A 17,676-nucleotide genomic window follows, 5' to 3' on the forward strand; every position below is an offset into this window, starting at 1 on the left:
TCATTGTCTTAATGAATTAGTTGTGTTACTGGCTGGAAACACAAAAAAAACCAAGTTCGTAAATCTTTACTCTCGACTGTTGCCGAGGCCGTGCTGTAATTTGATTTTTGTATGCAAAAGGAATTACAGTTGTTCAAATGAATTAGGACTTGTGCTTAGTTCGTGGGCCTACAGTGATGCGTGGAGGAACTGTTGGAAAATGGAGTCAAGACTTTAAAAGAGGCCGTGTAAATGTCCACGTTGGAGAGAGGAGTGGCAGACCCAGAATGCAGACGGACGAAACTGCGGTACGAGTGGGCGGAAACTTCGGTCAGATCAACGACTGGTGCTCTAGATGATGAAGTTTTTCGTGTTGGACGCACCACTATTTACACGACTGTCATGGAAAAGCCGGGATTTGCCAAATGGTGTAGGAAATGGATATTGAAAATGCTAACCAGTCAACATAAAAAGCAAGGGGGCGATCGTTTTCGGCGATGCACTCTACACTTCCGACCTTTACAGCTGAAGCAGTGCCTTGTTAGGCAGTAGTTTCATAATGACGAAGAATCCAGGACGCCGTTGTCAGTTGATTCAGTACCCTGTGCAGACGATCAGAAGCCAGTGCAACATTACGATTATTATTTTGTCGGAAACTGACTTTTGAGACAGTGGCTGTGTACAAAGTAGAAACTGATATTGAACCAGTCGCTGTTAATAATCGTATTTATTTGCACAAATAGCGCCGATACCGGTTTCGAACGGACAAGTCCATCTTCAGGCAGCTGTTCAAGTTTGGATTAAATTCTTTGTTGTATGTATTACTTGTTGGCTATTTTTCCCTCTTGTGGCGAAGGTTCCTTGGGGTGATGGTGCCCTAAAGCAAAAAACGACATGAGAAACGGCCTATTTAGCTGTAACTGTACCTGATAACGAATTAAAATAATGTAAACAGATCTATGAGGTAGAACTGCTTGGGTTTTCGAAATTTCCGCGTGACTATGTTTTACTATTTTGTGAAAGAATTAGTCAATAGTGCAACATAACGACACGAGAATTTAGACGTATGTAACCTCAAATGGAAACAGTTCTACCTTAGAGATTTGTGTGCATTGCATTCATTCGTTATTAGGTAAAACTGCAGTTAAATAGGCAATTTCTATCCCCCTCTCTCTCCCTCTCTCTCTCTCTCTCTCTCTCTCTCTCTCTCTCTCTCTCTCTCTCTCTCTCTCTCTCTCTCTATCTTAAGAGCATCACAAGAGGGAAAAACAACCAACAAGTAATGCAAGTATGAGTAGTGTAAGCCTAAAGATCAAAAAATGAAATCTAATCGTGAATAGCCCCCTGAAGACGAACCTGTGGGTACGAAATCGGCAACGGTGCTGTTTGTGTACATAAATAGTGTTATGTCCGTGAGTAGTTGCTGTTTTGGCCGGCCGCGGTAGTCTAGCGGTTCTAGGCGCGCAGTCCGGAACCGCGCGACTGCTATGGTCGCAGGTTCGAATCCTGCCTCGGGCATGGATGTGTGTGATGTCCTTAGGTTAGTTAGGTTTAAGTAGTTCTAAGTTCTAGGGGACTGATGACCTCAGATGTTAAGTCCCATAGTGCTCAGAGCCACTTGAACCATTTTTTGGTTGCTGTTTTCTTCTTTCAAGAATCAAATTGTATAGGCTGACCAGATTTCAGAGAGAAAAAACCAGGACACTTGTGTTCATACTTTATACCTAATTTCATTGCTGCAACTGCGGTTACGTTCGTTGTCAGTTAGCGTAACATTTTCAAATCGATAATAGGCCTGGGACGATGCAACAACTGAAAAACCTATAGCAAGAATGTATCTTCATTTTGTGAATTAGAAAGGAAAACGTGGGGACACTGCATGTAGATACAATTATTTTCTTCAGAATTAAAGAGACTACTTTTTAATTATAACAGCCTGGATGTATTTTCTGCAATGTTTATTCACGTACTAGGTACTTAGGTACAATCTGTTAGTCCTGAAAACTATGTAATTTTACTAATAACTAATCAGATACAAATTTTACATTTCATATTAAAATTTAAGGTTTCGGGTTGTTAGGACAAGCGTGCACACATGACAAACAATATTCAGCAAGCACTGCTAACACACGTCGCATCGCTCACATTCGTCACAAAATTAACTTCCACAAGGCTGCAGTCCCGTTGGGAGAAATGATTTAAGTTAAGTAATGCTGCTTTATACGTACTTTCGTTTTGTTTTTACTTGTCTTGAGGGCAATAGAATGGAAGAGCGGAAAGTTAGAGGCTGGGGTAGGTAATACCTGATTTTCTTTTAAAATTATCTTTTACTCTTTTTCTAGGCGTAAGACGAGTTAAACCAAATGCGGTAGATCTGTGTACTGTGAAAATATATATTTCTATGCCGTTCTGCTTTTATGAAACTTGTTTTTCGCAGATATTTATTTAAATGAAAATAATTAGTGCACGTATTTTGTTTCTCGAATAAAAACCGGGGTAGTTATGTGTCCCAAATGATTTACTCGGAAGGAAAGAACGTTTATGTGAAAACCGTCCATGCAAAATATGGACGTCTTGTCAACCTAAGCTTGTATTACGAAAAGTACTCCGAAGAGAACGGATATTACATGGAGAGTGAAGATGGTCTGTAGGGAACTAAAACCACCGCTAAAAGCTTTTTCTAACATTTATTGCTTTTCGAATTCACCTTGTACTACACGCGTCTGAAATCTACAATGCACGTCATCGTCAGCAGAATGATACGTCTCATACAGAAACTTCAGTATTAAGGCATTTACTTATGCAGTTTCTTATTATATTCACTGAACTGTTTTAAGTTTCAAACCCTCCTAAATAGCATACTTCAACGTATGTAACGCATCAAACTGTGCTTGTCAGAATTGTACGCGAATCTTGTGGGGGAAGTAACGCGGTGCGAAATCTCATTCACGTCCCCGTCCCGATGCAGCGCACAGTAGTTGGCGTCAGCAGGTAGGCTAGGCTGCCGAGGCTGGAGCGCTGCGTGAGCAAGCACTCGTGCGCTCATTATTCCCCCAGAGGCTCGGCGTACGCGGGAGATCAGAGAAGTTCCCCTCCGCCGAAAATACGACTAAAATAGCGCGCCGGCACGTGCTGGGGGTGGGGCGGTGGAGAAGTGGAGGGGGGAGTGGCAGCCAGTGGCGGCCCTGCCCAGGCAAACTGGGCCGAATCGATAGCGGCAGCCAGCGTCTGCGGCCGGCCGGTTCCATTCATACGGCGCCGGGGCGAGCCGCCTCGCGCTGCCCACGACGAGAATAAACCTGCTGGCTGACGGGGGTCACGGCCCTGCACCAAACAGGGTGGACCCCAACTACGCCCACAAAATGTCGGAGTTTCCTAGGGGATATTTTCTGAGTATTTCGCTGTAAGGGACCCGTGCGTTGCCCTTCCTTTGACTGCTTACCCACATTTATCTTTGTATCTACATTGCACGAAAAATAACTGCACAATAGTGCACAAGTGGAGGGTTTTCTATATGTGTCTTATTTGGAGCGCAATCCGCACAGTTTCTTTACGAATATGGACGCGCATGAAATAGGTGCGTCAACTCTGTTAGCGATTGCCGAACAAGAGCGGAGAAAATAGCGAAGGCGATTCTGGACTCGTAGTTGGCTTGAACAGCGAATTACTGGTAGGGGAACACTACAGAATGCTACATAAAGACCTGAGATACATACTAGTAGAAGTTATTCGTTAACTCAGTTGAATTTTCATCCCATTTTCGGTTTTAAATTAAATGTAGTTAAGATACAGTGTCTAAAGTCAGTTTGCAAATGCTTAACACCCATATTCTCAATGTTGCATTGACTAACAACGCTATGAAATAATATACCTCATCACACAGATTTCAAGATCGAGATTCGTTTCGTAATTTTATTCGAGTGGAAGGAGAGATTTTTTTCTGAGCTGCTCACCACCACTGAAAAAGATATTTAGCAGCAAGATACATACATGAGCCATTCCGTTAACCCAGAGACAGGTATTTGTATTTTACAGACATTTTCATAATAGCAAAAACTTTCAATGTGTAACAGACATAGAATGCCAGTCATGTTACGATTTCTGGTCACTGGGGAAACATCCCAGTCGTTGGCCTTCGCAACATAAATTGCAGCAAATAGGTTTTTATAATAAATAACATATACTTTTGAGATAATATTTCTATTAAATGAGTAAGAAAGACCCATAAGAAAAGGAAAAAAAAAAAACATAGAATGAGGTGGATTGGAACCTACTAATATTCTTTTCACCACTCACAAGCCACGACGTTACCAAGTGCGCTCCAGTTTCGACACAAGTGCTGAACCTCTGTCTACACACTGTACTTACAAATGTCATTGCTTGATATTTAATATGCAAATTGCACCAAAACGCCGCGCTTTTGATAGATCGTCATTGAACCGTAGCATTGAAACGGTGTACTTACGTAGCTCGCAACGTATGACACTAAAAATGTCTACTTGAAGCCGTTACCTGCCGATTAAAACGAAGCGTTTTCGAGAGAGTCTCAATTTTCTGATGCTTTGAAACAGTTTATATTCAAACCATGTCGTCAGTGAGAAAGCAAACCCACTAAATACGATGTTTAGCTCAGTGAAATATAGCGGCTCGTATGTTCTGGTTGTGACGTAAAGTGACGTCGCATCAGAGTCTGGCCACGAGGAAAAATGTAATAGGAGGGTAGTTCGGAAAGTAGGTTCCGTTTGATAATAAAAAAGTATCGAATACACACAAAGACAGCAATTTATTTCACAAATATCTATAACACCTACACAACGTTTCAACATAGACCCCATAGTTTCCCAGGCGTTTCTCATAGCGTGGTATAAGTTTATGTATTCCTTCGTCGTAGAAAGTTGCCACCTGTGTTGTTAGCCATTTTGTAACATGTTCTTTTACGTTTTCATCAATGTTGAAGCGCTTGCCACCGAGGAACGACTTCAGATGCCATAGAGATGAAAATCGCTAGTAGCGATGTCGGGACTGAACGATGTCGAAGGGCTTACCACCAAGAAACGACTACAGATGCCAGAGATGAAAATCGCTAGGAGCCATGTCGGGACTGACGGGAAATGCCCAAAAACATCCCAGGCAAGGCTTTGATGGAGTTGTTTTGTCACATTCGCAGTGTGTGGTCGGGCGTTATCATGAATGAAAACCGCACCTTTTGAGAGCATGCCTCTGTGCTTGTTCTGTATTGCGCGAGGCGCAATTCCTTTAGCGTCTCGCAATAAACATCCTTGTTGTTTCACATTGTGCTAAGAAATCAGTCCGTAAAATGACTTGTCTGTCCCAAAACCCTGTGCGCATGACTTTTCGGGGTGTCAAGAATAGCTTAGATTTAACCTTTCCTGGAGACGAGGTGTGCCTCCATTCCATCGATTGCAGTTTCCCTTCGTGGGTGTCACAATCAACCTAAGTTTCATCCCCCGTGACAATCTCGGGTAAAAATTTCTCGCCATCGTCATTATAACGTGTCAAAAAATCAAGTGCGCTCCCCATCCGTTGTTACTTGTGTTGTTCACTAAGAACTTTAGGCACCCAACGAATGCAAATCTTATGAAAACCCAGTTTTTCAGTAACAATCACGCAAATTACATTCATAAAATTTGTGGAAGTTGACGAGCAATACCATTAATCGTAAACCTACGGTTTTTCTCAATCATTCCTTTGACTGCACTAACCTGTTCATCAGAAGTCACAGATGGACGTACACTTCGTCGTACATTTGATCACTCCCTTCTTTAAATTGTCGGACCCATCTTCTCACCACTGAAGCACTCATTGCATTTTCTCCGTAATCCTTGCAGATTTGTCGATGAATATCACTTGGTTCAACGTTCTCAGCATTCAGAAAACGTATCGCAGATTTCACTTCACACGCGGCGGGACTTTTGATCAGCGATGCCATTATAAACAATCTCTACGAACGACACACAACACAGCGAGCTCGAAATGGCGTCATTTCGTTCTGCTTGAACCAATGGTACTACTGCACATGGGAGGGACCGCGATCGTAACAGTGCCGCGGAGAAAAATCGAAATGGAGCTTTCTTTCCGAACTACAGTCGTATGATAGGTTCTTTATTTCACGCCCCGCAATGTAGTGGATCGTGGAATTCCACGCTCCAACGTCACCAGCTGCTCGTCCACGTGCGTTTTCATGTCCCTTGAGAGGACGGCTTAAGGATGTGTTCACACCGCACCGGGCCGAGACGTGCCAGTCCGGGCCCTGAAGTGCCCTGGTGTCAGACCCATTTTTTTGCACTGCGGCGTTCGCAGCGCGGCGAACGGCGAGAGCGTGGAGGCGCCCGGCCGGCGACATCCATAGTGTCTAGTATTTACGGTCCGAGCCGGCGGCCGGCGCAAGCCTCTCAGCTACGCTTCAGCTTCTGCAGTACACGCGTCAGGCATTTCTCATCTGCCTTTATCAGAGGCGTCGTTGCATGAGGGTTTTTTTTTTTTTAAATTAAAGAAGAAGCCCTTTCACGATTCAAAGTCAGGGAGAAAAATTTACGGGCATTGTAATGACACATCCAAAATTATTTAATCCATTTATTTTCATACATCTGTAACAATAGAGAACTGGAAATGGAAATGAAGTCCCATGCATCTTTACAGAGCGTAGGGGAGGGACGCGGGAGACCCGCACCGCCTTACGAGGCAAGGTCCTAGTGGAGGTGGTTTGCCATTGCCTTCCTCCGACCGTAATGGGTATGAATGATGATGATGAAGACGACACAACAACACCCAATCATCTCGGGGCAGGGAAAATCCGTGACCCCGCCGGGAATCGAACCCGGGACCCCGTGCTCGGGAAGCGTGAACGCTACCGCGAGACCACGAGCAGCGGTTAATAGAGAACTAAAGAGCCACATTTCTTGCACGTTTTTATTGTTACTCAAATTAAAATGGTGAAATTCAAATGGAAACACCTTAGACGCAGTTACAGAGAAAAACTTGGAAAAAATCAGGTTAGATGATTCAGCGAAAAATCCATCGAAAAGTAGTTTTACTTGGTCATGATTTCATCACAATTTCTTAAAAGCTGTCGCAATGCACAGTTCCTTGTCAGTGGAAACAGAACCAGTGAGCCATTTGCCTGTCGGTGTGTGTCGCAAGACAAAGATCATTTTGAGAGATCATCATTGGCTCAAGTCGGTGCACTGCCAACTACCGCATCGTTAAGAAAAAAGAAAAGAAACCAGTGCGAAGATTATTGAACTTTTATAAGTCGGAACGGGCAAAATACCTCTGATGAAGGGCACAGCAGAATATCGAAAATGACGACGCGAATTACTTCCAGATGTGTCTCATATCTTGAATGTTCTGCAGCATATCCTGAAATGTATTATGATTCATTCAGTAGTGCGAATAAAATTTTTCAGGGGCGTTTTTACTTCTTTATGTAAAGTAAAAAGATCACCTAAATGTCTCTCGCTATTGCTGGGATGAGTCCATAACCTCCTATTTCTTCTGTGCTTGAAGACTCGACTAGTCACTTGACTGTTAAAGTTACTATGAATGTAATTCTATTTTATGACATCTGTCGCTTTTCATCTTCATCTAGAAACCAATTAAGTAGAATGTTAGAAGCTTTTAATATAGTCCATCCACAGTAAGGTCTCACATTAATTACTTCTTCTCTTCTAATTCCATATACGAAATGTACATTCCATTGATTGTAGATGTTGACAGCGAATAATTGCTTGTCTTTTATAATGTCAACTGTGACCTATTGTAAAACATAGCAAGCGCAATCAGTCGTCTCCCAGAGTAAAAATCGTATATATTTGGAGTTTCCTGGACATGGATCAGTAAAATTACACGACACTAGGCCTGCAATGATTGCCAGTAATTCGATTTTTGTATCCTGCAGTGTTTGGCACTACGCTAAACACGGATGAACTCGGTAGGCTGGCGATCGTGTCATTGACACCATTAAATAACTCGCATTTACTTGTGAACGGAGACTACCCTTTCAGAAACATTTTTTTTAAATTTTAGCTATATTTCATTCATAATAGTGTATGATCTAATACGTATCAGAGAGCAGGCTACCCGCTATCAAAGTTTCTCCCTACAAGATTCGTATATCAAGTGCACATGTTTGACTAATAGCGTCATTTCGCAATTACTGTTACGAATTATGAAAAAGTATATGGTTTATTAAAATACTAAGACGCTACACTACTACGTGTACAATAATTAGGTTTTTAACCGTGTACTTTCTTCAAAATCGATTGATAAACGTTAGAGACTAAAAAAATCACGCGAGAAATTAGACGTTTAGGAAAGTAAAATTTTTAAGGAACAAGTAAAGTCATGAAACGATGGGACGAAGTCTTAATTATAGCACCGAGAGTTTTTACAACGAGAAAATTGGCGAACTGGATTTTCGCCCTTTTCGTCGTCCCGGCCCGTAGCGTAATGTAACCCACGCCCACTTTACTCTTTGCCCTCAGACTTCCATTACTTATTGCTCCGTACCGTTTCGGATTTGTTTTTAGCGCAGTGATGTATGGGTAGGTTTATTGATATAGAGTTTCCCAATATGCACCTCGTGTATGGGTTCACTGAATGGAGTGGAAGTGCGTCACAGCGACGGGTATGTCATCACAGTTCTTTTGCATCTGAAGGTTATTGCATTACTCTCTGTTCTGTGTTTTCCATTTCAGCGACTGCTTATTACAGACTTAAGCAATGTCGTGAGGCTATTTTCACAGAAACAAAGTTAATTAGGATAATAAACCGAATAAATTAGAATTACAGTATTACTCTGTAACGAGCCAATGGATACCACGGGTGTTTGATTACACAATATTGAAGAAAAAAAAAAAAAAACATCCGTCGGAATTCTTGTCGATGGAGGTCAGGTTCTTTCTGGAGACGTCCCACCTACCGCTGTTCGGCGACTGGTGCCTGTAACATAACACAGTTTTCATGAAAAGCTATCAGCTCAGAAATTACGAGTGATATTTCCTTCCTTTCCGTGTGCCACGATAATGCATGACGTTTCCAATAGGTTGACAGGTTTGATGGTGCCTTTTCACTTTGTTTCTTCGCACTTTGTTCCATATCGTGACGTAATGGAACCATCGTTGAGTGATTTTGGATGCTGTCGTCCCAAGAAGAAGAAGTACAGTATCGTTAAAGTGCAGGAATACAAGAGCAAGACATTGAGCGTTCTGGCCGTAGCCCGAATGAGACCCGGAGCTCACGCCTGGCGTTATAGCGAGAACCTATCCAACTGTCAACGTGGACAACTCAGTTGTGCGGAACGGACTCTTGGCTGTCAAAAAAGGAAAAAAAAAACCAAAACTAAGTTACAGACGTCTCTTTAACCGCTGTTTCACAGGAGTACGCACAAACTCAAAGCTTGCACCGGACGTGGCATTCGAGCGCACGACGGGCGAGACACGCGATGGTAGCGGACACTTCCGAGTGCCGGACGCGGACGCTTGCTGCAGAGGTCGTGGCACCTTGGCAAGGCTGAACCCCCACTGCCAGTCAGCTTCTGTTGTGTCAGTCCAGTCTGCATTGTTTCTTAAGGGAGAAGGTCGTTTCATATCAGTTTCTCGGCGACTATCGGATTTACCTTTCAAAATAAGGTATGGAAATTTATATTTTTGCTATAGAAAACATGTCCCCGCATTTTACGGGTATTGCCAGAAATCTCTTTTCGCTGTTTATTAGCAGCGTGTTTTATATTACTACGTTATTCGTGGCACTCCCTCCTACCACTGTACAAAAATTTCCGACTACACATGCTATTTCCGATATTGGACCTTTTTTGGTGTCTATTGTTTAGGCGACTACGCCACCAACATAGTCGGCTACTTCGTTAACATCATTAGTTGAGGCCGCCCCGGTAGCTGAGCGGTCAGCGTGGCAGACTGTCAATCCTAAGGGCCCGGGTTCGATTCCCGGCTGGGTCGGAAATTTTCTCCGCTCAGGGACTGGGTGTTGTGTTGTCCTAATCATCATCATTTCATCCCCATCGACGCGCAGGTCGCCGAAGTGGCGTCAAATCGAAAGACCTGCACCAGGCGAACGGTCTACCCGACGGGAGGCCCTAGCCACACGACATTTCCATTTTTTCATTAGTTGAAATGTGCCCCTGAGGGCTATGAACAAGAAAGCACTTTGTAAACGTTACGCGAAAAACTAATTACGTTCATAACTCGATCCAAACTTAACCCTTCTCAGCACAGTAGTTTCGCAGTCAGAAGGCCTGATGGATACCGCGGTGTCATTATTTTATGCTGTTGAAATTCACAAAATTGTTAGGTAAGATTTACACAAACGTCAATTTTACAATTTGTATGTGCTCGACTATACCGGTGGCATAATGAGGCCCATCAGGGAAGACCAAAAAAATTGAATGTGGGAAATAATTCTCGCAGTCGCAAATATTTGTACAGTAGTAGGAAGGAGTGCCATGAACAACATAGTAGAATTCCTGACATGTGGGGACTGAGTATGGGGGTGCGCTTGAGCTCACTTTAGTACGCTTTTCTTGCATAACTCGAAAATTACGGCTTTTAGCGAAAACATATCCCTGTGCAGAAGTTTACTTCTTTAAATTTCCTACAAAAAGTTTATGTTAATTTTTTTCTGTAAGAGTAATAGTTTGTGCGTAGCGAGTGAGAGACTATGAAAATCTCGCGTGTGGTTTCTCAAGCACAGCTATAACGTTGTGGCTTGCATAAAACGACAGCGGTAGGGGCAGCTGAATCGCCCTGTATATACAACATACTAGTTCTGGCAACATCCATAAAATGCAGGGACACGTTTTCCACAGCAAAAATATAAACTTTTACATCTTATTTTGAAAGATAAAGCCGAAATAAAACGACCTTCGTCCTTGAGAAACATTGTAGACTGGACTGACACAGCAGCAGTTGACTGGCAGTGCGATGTCACCTGAATCCACGGCTCAACCCGTGCCACTGTGCCACGAGCTCTGTACCAAGCGTCCGCGTTCGACACTCAGAACTGTGCGCTGCTGTCGCCATTCCAGCCGTTCCCGCGCTCAAATGCCATGCCCAGTGCAAGCTTTGACGACCTGGCGGTCACGCCACACACCTAAATATTTTATTTCTCGCGGGGAAAGGAATCGCCTCTGCCCAATGCAGCAGCTGTCGCCGATTCACTTGATTGTAAGCTTATGTGGTCACTGTATCCTTGTCTGTATATGCAAATGAAGTTCTGTTGTTAGCTATATGTGTTTGTAGATGTGTATGTAGAATCGTCTCTCTTCCAGCATTATTAGAAAACAGTGATATTTTCTCTTCGGCGTATGTATCTTTGATATGTTCTTGAACATGTTACACGCCTGGGAGTCTGAACAGTTTGGAATCTGTGGTTTCACGGTACAGCGTGTCCATGAAAGAATGTTCCATATTCAGTGGTATATAATAACAGTTTAATTCAGACCATTTACAACAAATCATACATCAAGTTGAAGGTAAACTAACCTAGTTTTTCTTACAAATTTTCAGTATGGGCACCATCAGTTATACTGTACACATCCAACCTAAAATCCATTTCTTCCCCCACTTTTGGTTAACAAGTCGGAGTAATGCAAGCAACAGCCCCTTCAAATCTGAAGTTCAGATGTGGCAAATCATTAGGTAGTGGCGGAACATAGACACGATCATTTCTAAAGCCCCAAAGGAAAAAATAGCATGGCGTGAGGTCAAGTGACGATTACGACCAATCACACGATCAGAGACTTTAGTGCTCAACCACTCTTGTATAAAGAGATGCCAGAGAGAAGGGCTCCATCTTGTTGCAAATAAAATTTTCAATTTCATCCTGTAATTGGGGAAAGAGCATTCTTGCAACACATCACCATCTTAAGCTTTCTCTAATATTTTATTAATCCAGTCTTGAAACTATTGGACAGACAGAACGTATACGCTGCGCAGCAAAATAAAAGAGTAATTTTTTTGAAATATCGTCATTTGCAAGTACGGCTCCTGAAAGTTGTCCACATCTGACATGCACAGCTGTCGGAAGTACAACGCATCTCCACTCTACAAAAGTGGTGGTGTCTTACGTCATGGTTCATAAACACACTGCAAAGGCTAGTGGTGTGAGGTGTCACATGTACCTGTGTACTGGAATGATTAGAAATTGGCTGAGTTAAAGTTTGCCGTAGAGAACCGTGAAAATGTAGTCCACAAACAAAATACAAATCACGTAGCACTTATGAAATATCCAGTTAATGTTTCCACTCTACGCAACCTACCCACGATATGTGATTAGGCATCTGTCGTCCGGACAGGTCGAGAAAAAGACTTATATAAAACAAACCGGAAGGGGCACAAAGGGTGATGAATAAGTACAGCGCGGCGATACCATCCAATCACGCTGCGGCCCTTCCTCAGGTGAAATGTCAGGTGCTCCTAGCGCCCAGGGCAGAGGTCCCCCCTCTCGCCCACAGGTTTTCTTCAAATCTAACGAGCATGGATGATCTACGCCTGGAAGAGAAACTGCAGTCAGCGCAAAACATATTTGAAATCAGAACGCACTAGATGAGAAATTTGTTCTCGCATCTCTCGAGTAGCACTTTAGTTTCATTAAGTTATAACTCGTTCATTAAATAAATGTAAGGTAAGAACATAACCCGCTGAGTAGCCGTTGTACCCCCAGATACCCCCATGCCTGCTCTCTCAGAGAGAACGACATTTCGGCCAACTCGTTGTGTCATTCGGTTGCCGTACTCCGGAGGGTAAAGACGTGCCCTTGATGGAGTGAAGAATGTAGTAGTTTGGTTGTATAGTTACTTTTACAGCCCTTATAAGAATGCCTCAAGAGTAGTGAGTTGCTCCCTGGAATATCTGAATATCAAGTTAATTGGATAGCATAACACATAGTTTAAGAAATATTTTGTAAGGCCGTTGCTAGTGACTAGCGGCTCTCTTTAAATGTGGATGGATGCAAGATAATGCATAAAACAAACAGAAGGAGCCCGGTAGTACAAGATTAGTGGTGAAGGCCTCGAACATGTCACATAGTAATACACTTACGCGCCAAAGTAACTGCTACAGGCGTCCGTATTCAGATACAGAGATATGCAAACAAACAAAATAGTGCGGCATGGTCGGCAACGTATCTATAAGACAACAAGTGTCTGGCGCAGTTGTTACATTGGTTACTGCTTTTACAAAGGCAGGTTGTCAAGATTTAAGTGAGCTTGAACGCGGTGTTATAGTTGGCGCACGAGCGATGGGACACAGCACCTCCGAGGTAGCGATGAAGTGGGAATTTTACCTTACGACCATTTCACGAGTGTAATGTGAATATCAGGAATCTGCTAGAACATCAAATCCCCGACATCGCTGCGGCCGGAAAAGAACCTGCAAGAACGGGACGAACGACGACTGAAGAGAATCGTTCAACGTGACTGAAGTGCAACGCTTCCTCAAATTGCTGCAGATTTCAGTGCTGGGCCATCAACAAGTGTCAGAGTGCAAACCATTCAATGAAAAATCATCGATATGCTCTTTCGGAGCCGAAGTCCCACTCATGTACCCTTGATGACTGCACGACACAAAGCTTTACGCCTCGTCTGGGCCCGTCAACACCGATATGGGACTGTTGATCACCGAAAACATGTTGCGTGGGCGGACGAGTCTCGCTTCAAATTGTATTGAGCGGATGGACGAGTACGTGTATGGAAACAGCCTTATGAATCCGTGGACACTGCGTGTCAGCAGGGGACTGTGCAAGATGGTGGGGGCTCTGTAATGATGTGGGGCATGTGCAATTGGAGTGATACTACTGATGCGTCTAGATACGACTCTGACAGGTGAGACGTACGTAAGCTTCCTGTGCGATAACCTGCATCCATTCATGCCCATTGTGCATTCCGACGGACATGGGCAAATCCAGGAGGACAATGCGACACACCAGACGCCCAGAATTGCTACAGACTGGATCCAGGAACACTCTTCTGTGTTTAAACACTTCCGCTGGCCACCAAACTCCCCAGACATGAACATTAATGAGCGTTTCTAGGATGCCTTACAACGTGCTGTTCAGAAGAGATCTCCACCCCCTTACGGATTTATGGAGAGCCCTGCAGGATTCATGGTTTCAGTTAACTCCAGCACTGCTTCAGACATTATTCGAGTCCATGCCACGTCGTATTGTGGCACTTCTCCGTGCACTGGAGGTCCTACACGATTTTAGGCAGGTGTACCAGTTTATTTGGCTTTTCAGTTAGCATTTAGAGGTGACACTAAGAAGAGATTTAAAATGAGACCATCATGTACAATCAGTATCTGTGGTGGCGAATGGCTGCCTTAGATTTGTTGTAAGGATTCTGGGCATATTGAGTGTATCTATAAAGGAAATAGCATTCAAGTTACTGCGACCAGTTGCAGAGTATTATTCAGGTGTCTGTTTTCATCACCAAGTGGGGCTGAGACGTGCTGGTAGGAACATACCAGGTCAGTAATATCCTTACGAAAGTGTAACAGGAACACATGAAGAACTGATACGGGAATCCTTGGCAGGAAGACTATGTAGGTGTTACGAGTCCTAGTAGGGTAAATTTACAAAACCTGTATGCGAAAAAGCTGTGCGATCATCGACCATTATGCTGGCACCATCGTATATCTTACTTACTGACCAAAAGAACGAGGTAAAAGCGATTAGGGAACGTACAAACACACATGTGGTGGATGTTCGCGAGCCTTGTTGAGGAGTCTGGGAATTCTGACACTGGCCTTTCAGTATTTAACGTGTCCAGTCGAATTAATGTCTAACTGTCAGTAGCCCGAATAACTACCTTTTGCAGCGCGGACCGCTGCGGGACATACAGGAAGGGAGTGACTGAGGTTGCAGAAGTTACCGACAGCGACGTGGAGCCATGCAGACTGCAGTGCCGTGACCAGCTGCGATAGGTTTCTCGGTTGAGGATACATGGCGCGAACAGCCCTATCGAGTTGGTCCTACAGATTCTCGACTGGGTTTAAATCCGGGGAGTCTGGTGGCCAGGGGAGTACAGTAAACTTATCCTGGTGCTCCTCGAACCCCGCGTGTACCCCGCGAGCTGCGTGACACTTTGCACTGTCCTGTTGGGAGATTCCATCGTGCTGAGGAAAAACAAACTGCATGTGGGGGTGTGACCGTTCATGGTCCCCAAAGATAGATGCGTACTTATGTTGATCCACTGTGGTTTCCAGAATGACGAGATCACCCAGGGAGTGCCACAAAAACATTGCCGAGGCCGTAATACTCCCTTCTAGTTGCACAGTGTTTGATTTCAGACGTTTCACGCCGTACACGCCATTGGCTGTTTGCTCGACGGAGTATAAAACGTGATATATCTGACAAGCCCCCTTTCATCACTCAGTGGGCGTCCAGTTGCTGTATTGGCGTGCAAATGCCATCCTTCGTCGCCAGTGAACAGCAGTCAGCACGGGTGCATGAGCCTGGCGCCTGCTGTGGAGGCCCATACGCAGTAACATTAGCATTACGATCGTTGAGGAGACACTGTTGCTATCTATCCCCTTGCTAGATCTGGGCGTCAGCTGCTTATCAGTTCCACGTCTGTTCGCCTATACACATCTCTGCAGCAGTCTTTCACTCCTGTCATCTATGGCCTGTCGTGCACTGGCTCCGGGTTTGTATAGAGCCATTTTGCCACGCACGGTATACTTCAACAATGGCAGCACGCGAGCAGTTTACAAACATAATCGTTTCGGAAATGCTTCCAGCCGTGGCCCGAAAGCCAATCATCATGCCTATTTGGATGTCACATCGTTTTCACCGCACAACAACGACTGCGCTGTCCGCCCCCCCCCCCCCCCTCCCCAACCCCGACACGCTTTATAAACCTTCCACTGCTATTGCTGCCACTTGCCCTCTGTGGGTGGTTATTGGACAAATCGAACATAGGCCGTGGTCACATTAATGTGACTCGGCCACGTATTTTCTTAAATGTCGTTTGTTGTTAACAATATCAGCTTATTACAAAGAATTAGCAGTTGTCACTCAGTTAATACTAGACAGAATCCAATCTGCATTAGGATCGGACCACCTTAGTTTTTCGCAGAAAGGCGTGCAGTATTCTGCTGAATCCATTTTCGACAGTCTACCACAGGAATTAAAAAATGTCAGCAGTAATCCTTGATCATTCAAGTTTAAACTGAAGACTTTCGTCATGGATCACTCCTTCTGTTCTGTTGGGAAGTTCCTGAAACAATTAAGCTAATTCCTGTTTTATATTGTTGATTATGGTAATGTACCGTGTACTCGCAGCTGGTCGTCTGCACAGTATTCATCTAGATTTTATTTTATTTACGTTAAATTAATGTACTGAGAAACTTAGGCGATACCATTACTCGTGAGTAAGAGGTCAAGGACGATAAGTAAAAGTAGAGCACATGGAGAGCTCTTACACTTGTAAGGTAGCAGATTTTGCACCTTACATGATGCTAAATCAGTACTAATACACTGAGTAATAATTGATAATTGGCCCACCGGCAGGAGAGAATGGACACAGAAAAGGAAGTTGTGTGTGTCATGTCAGACTAACGAGATGGGCTCAGAGGCTGGAACACGGCCGGAACCCCTAGGGAAGGTGTTTATGTCATGTCAAACTATCGGGATGGCCGCGGCCGGACCCCTTTGTCGGTTGGCACTTCAGACCACCAAAGACGTTCGGAGAGGCTGGGCCATCACAACAAGAAGCGAGAAGGAGCTATATGCGAAAGAGAGAAAGACGATTTCGCGCCACAATGGAAAATTTGCGGAAGACTGTGACGGGATTGGCGCAGAGCGCGTAGAGATACGTGTTAAAAGTTTGGCGGTAACAGTAACCGCGGGAGAATTCTGTGTCGTGGTTGGGCACAAACACGCACGGATACATGGAAGTCTGTGTCGTGATTGGCTACCAACGCGCACGGATCCTTGCGGCGAAGAACGGCCAGGTTTGCAAAAACTCTGAAGGGGCACTGGGGTCGGCTGTGGAGGAGAGCAGTCGGGGTGTCTGGCTGCCCTGCTTGGGGAGCGTGGAGAGAAGTTACCGGCATTAAGTCCAATGGTTACTCTCCAAGTCTGAATAGTTTAGAGCATACGACTCCACATACGTAGCGTTATCTGTTGCTCTGAGGAGAGAAACAGATTTGTAGTAACTTGTGGTGTCCAAATGTAATCTGAAGTGTACCTTTGCTGCCGCGCACTTGAGTCGACCAACTACTCTTGGCATATGTGCAAGTAGCTTGAGTATTGACTACTGACGGACTGCGTAATTGAACACTTGTGTACGGGAGTTTACGGACGCAAACCACGTCCACGTTGGAGATTAAAGCCAAGCTCGCTCACGGGAAAGACGGCATCACGACGTTGGCTGGGCCGACCGTCGTAATCATCACAGAGAATTACGGTGATATCAGCAATCATCAACCAAAGTAGGGTACTGTAATTCTAAATGAGTTCGTATGTCGCTAGCTCTTTGACTGGCGCTCTCTGAGTCTGTGTCCGTTCAGGCAGAACTTGAACAGAGTCACTTGCGGGTTCAGTGTTGACTTAAGTAGTAGGAAAAGAGGATGTATTGTGCCAATGATAGACTAGTTAGGTTAGCGAGTGTATTGGCTAGAAATATTGCTCATCCTGTTCTGAATAAATCTTAATTTGGTA

The sequence above is a fragment of the Schistocerca cancellata genome, chromosome 6 (genome assembly GCF_023864275.1).
Source record: "Schistocerca cancellata isolate TAMUIC-IGC-003103 chromosome 6, iqSchCanc2.1, whole genome shotgun sequence".
Lineage (NCBI taxonomy): Eukaryota > Metazoa > Arthropoda > Insecta > Orthoptera > Acrididae > Schistocerca > Schistocerca cancellata.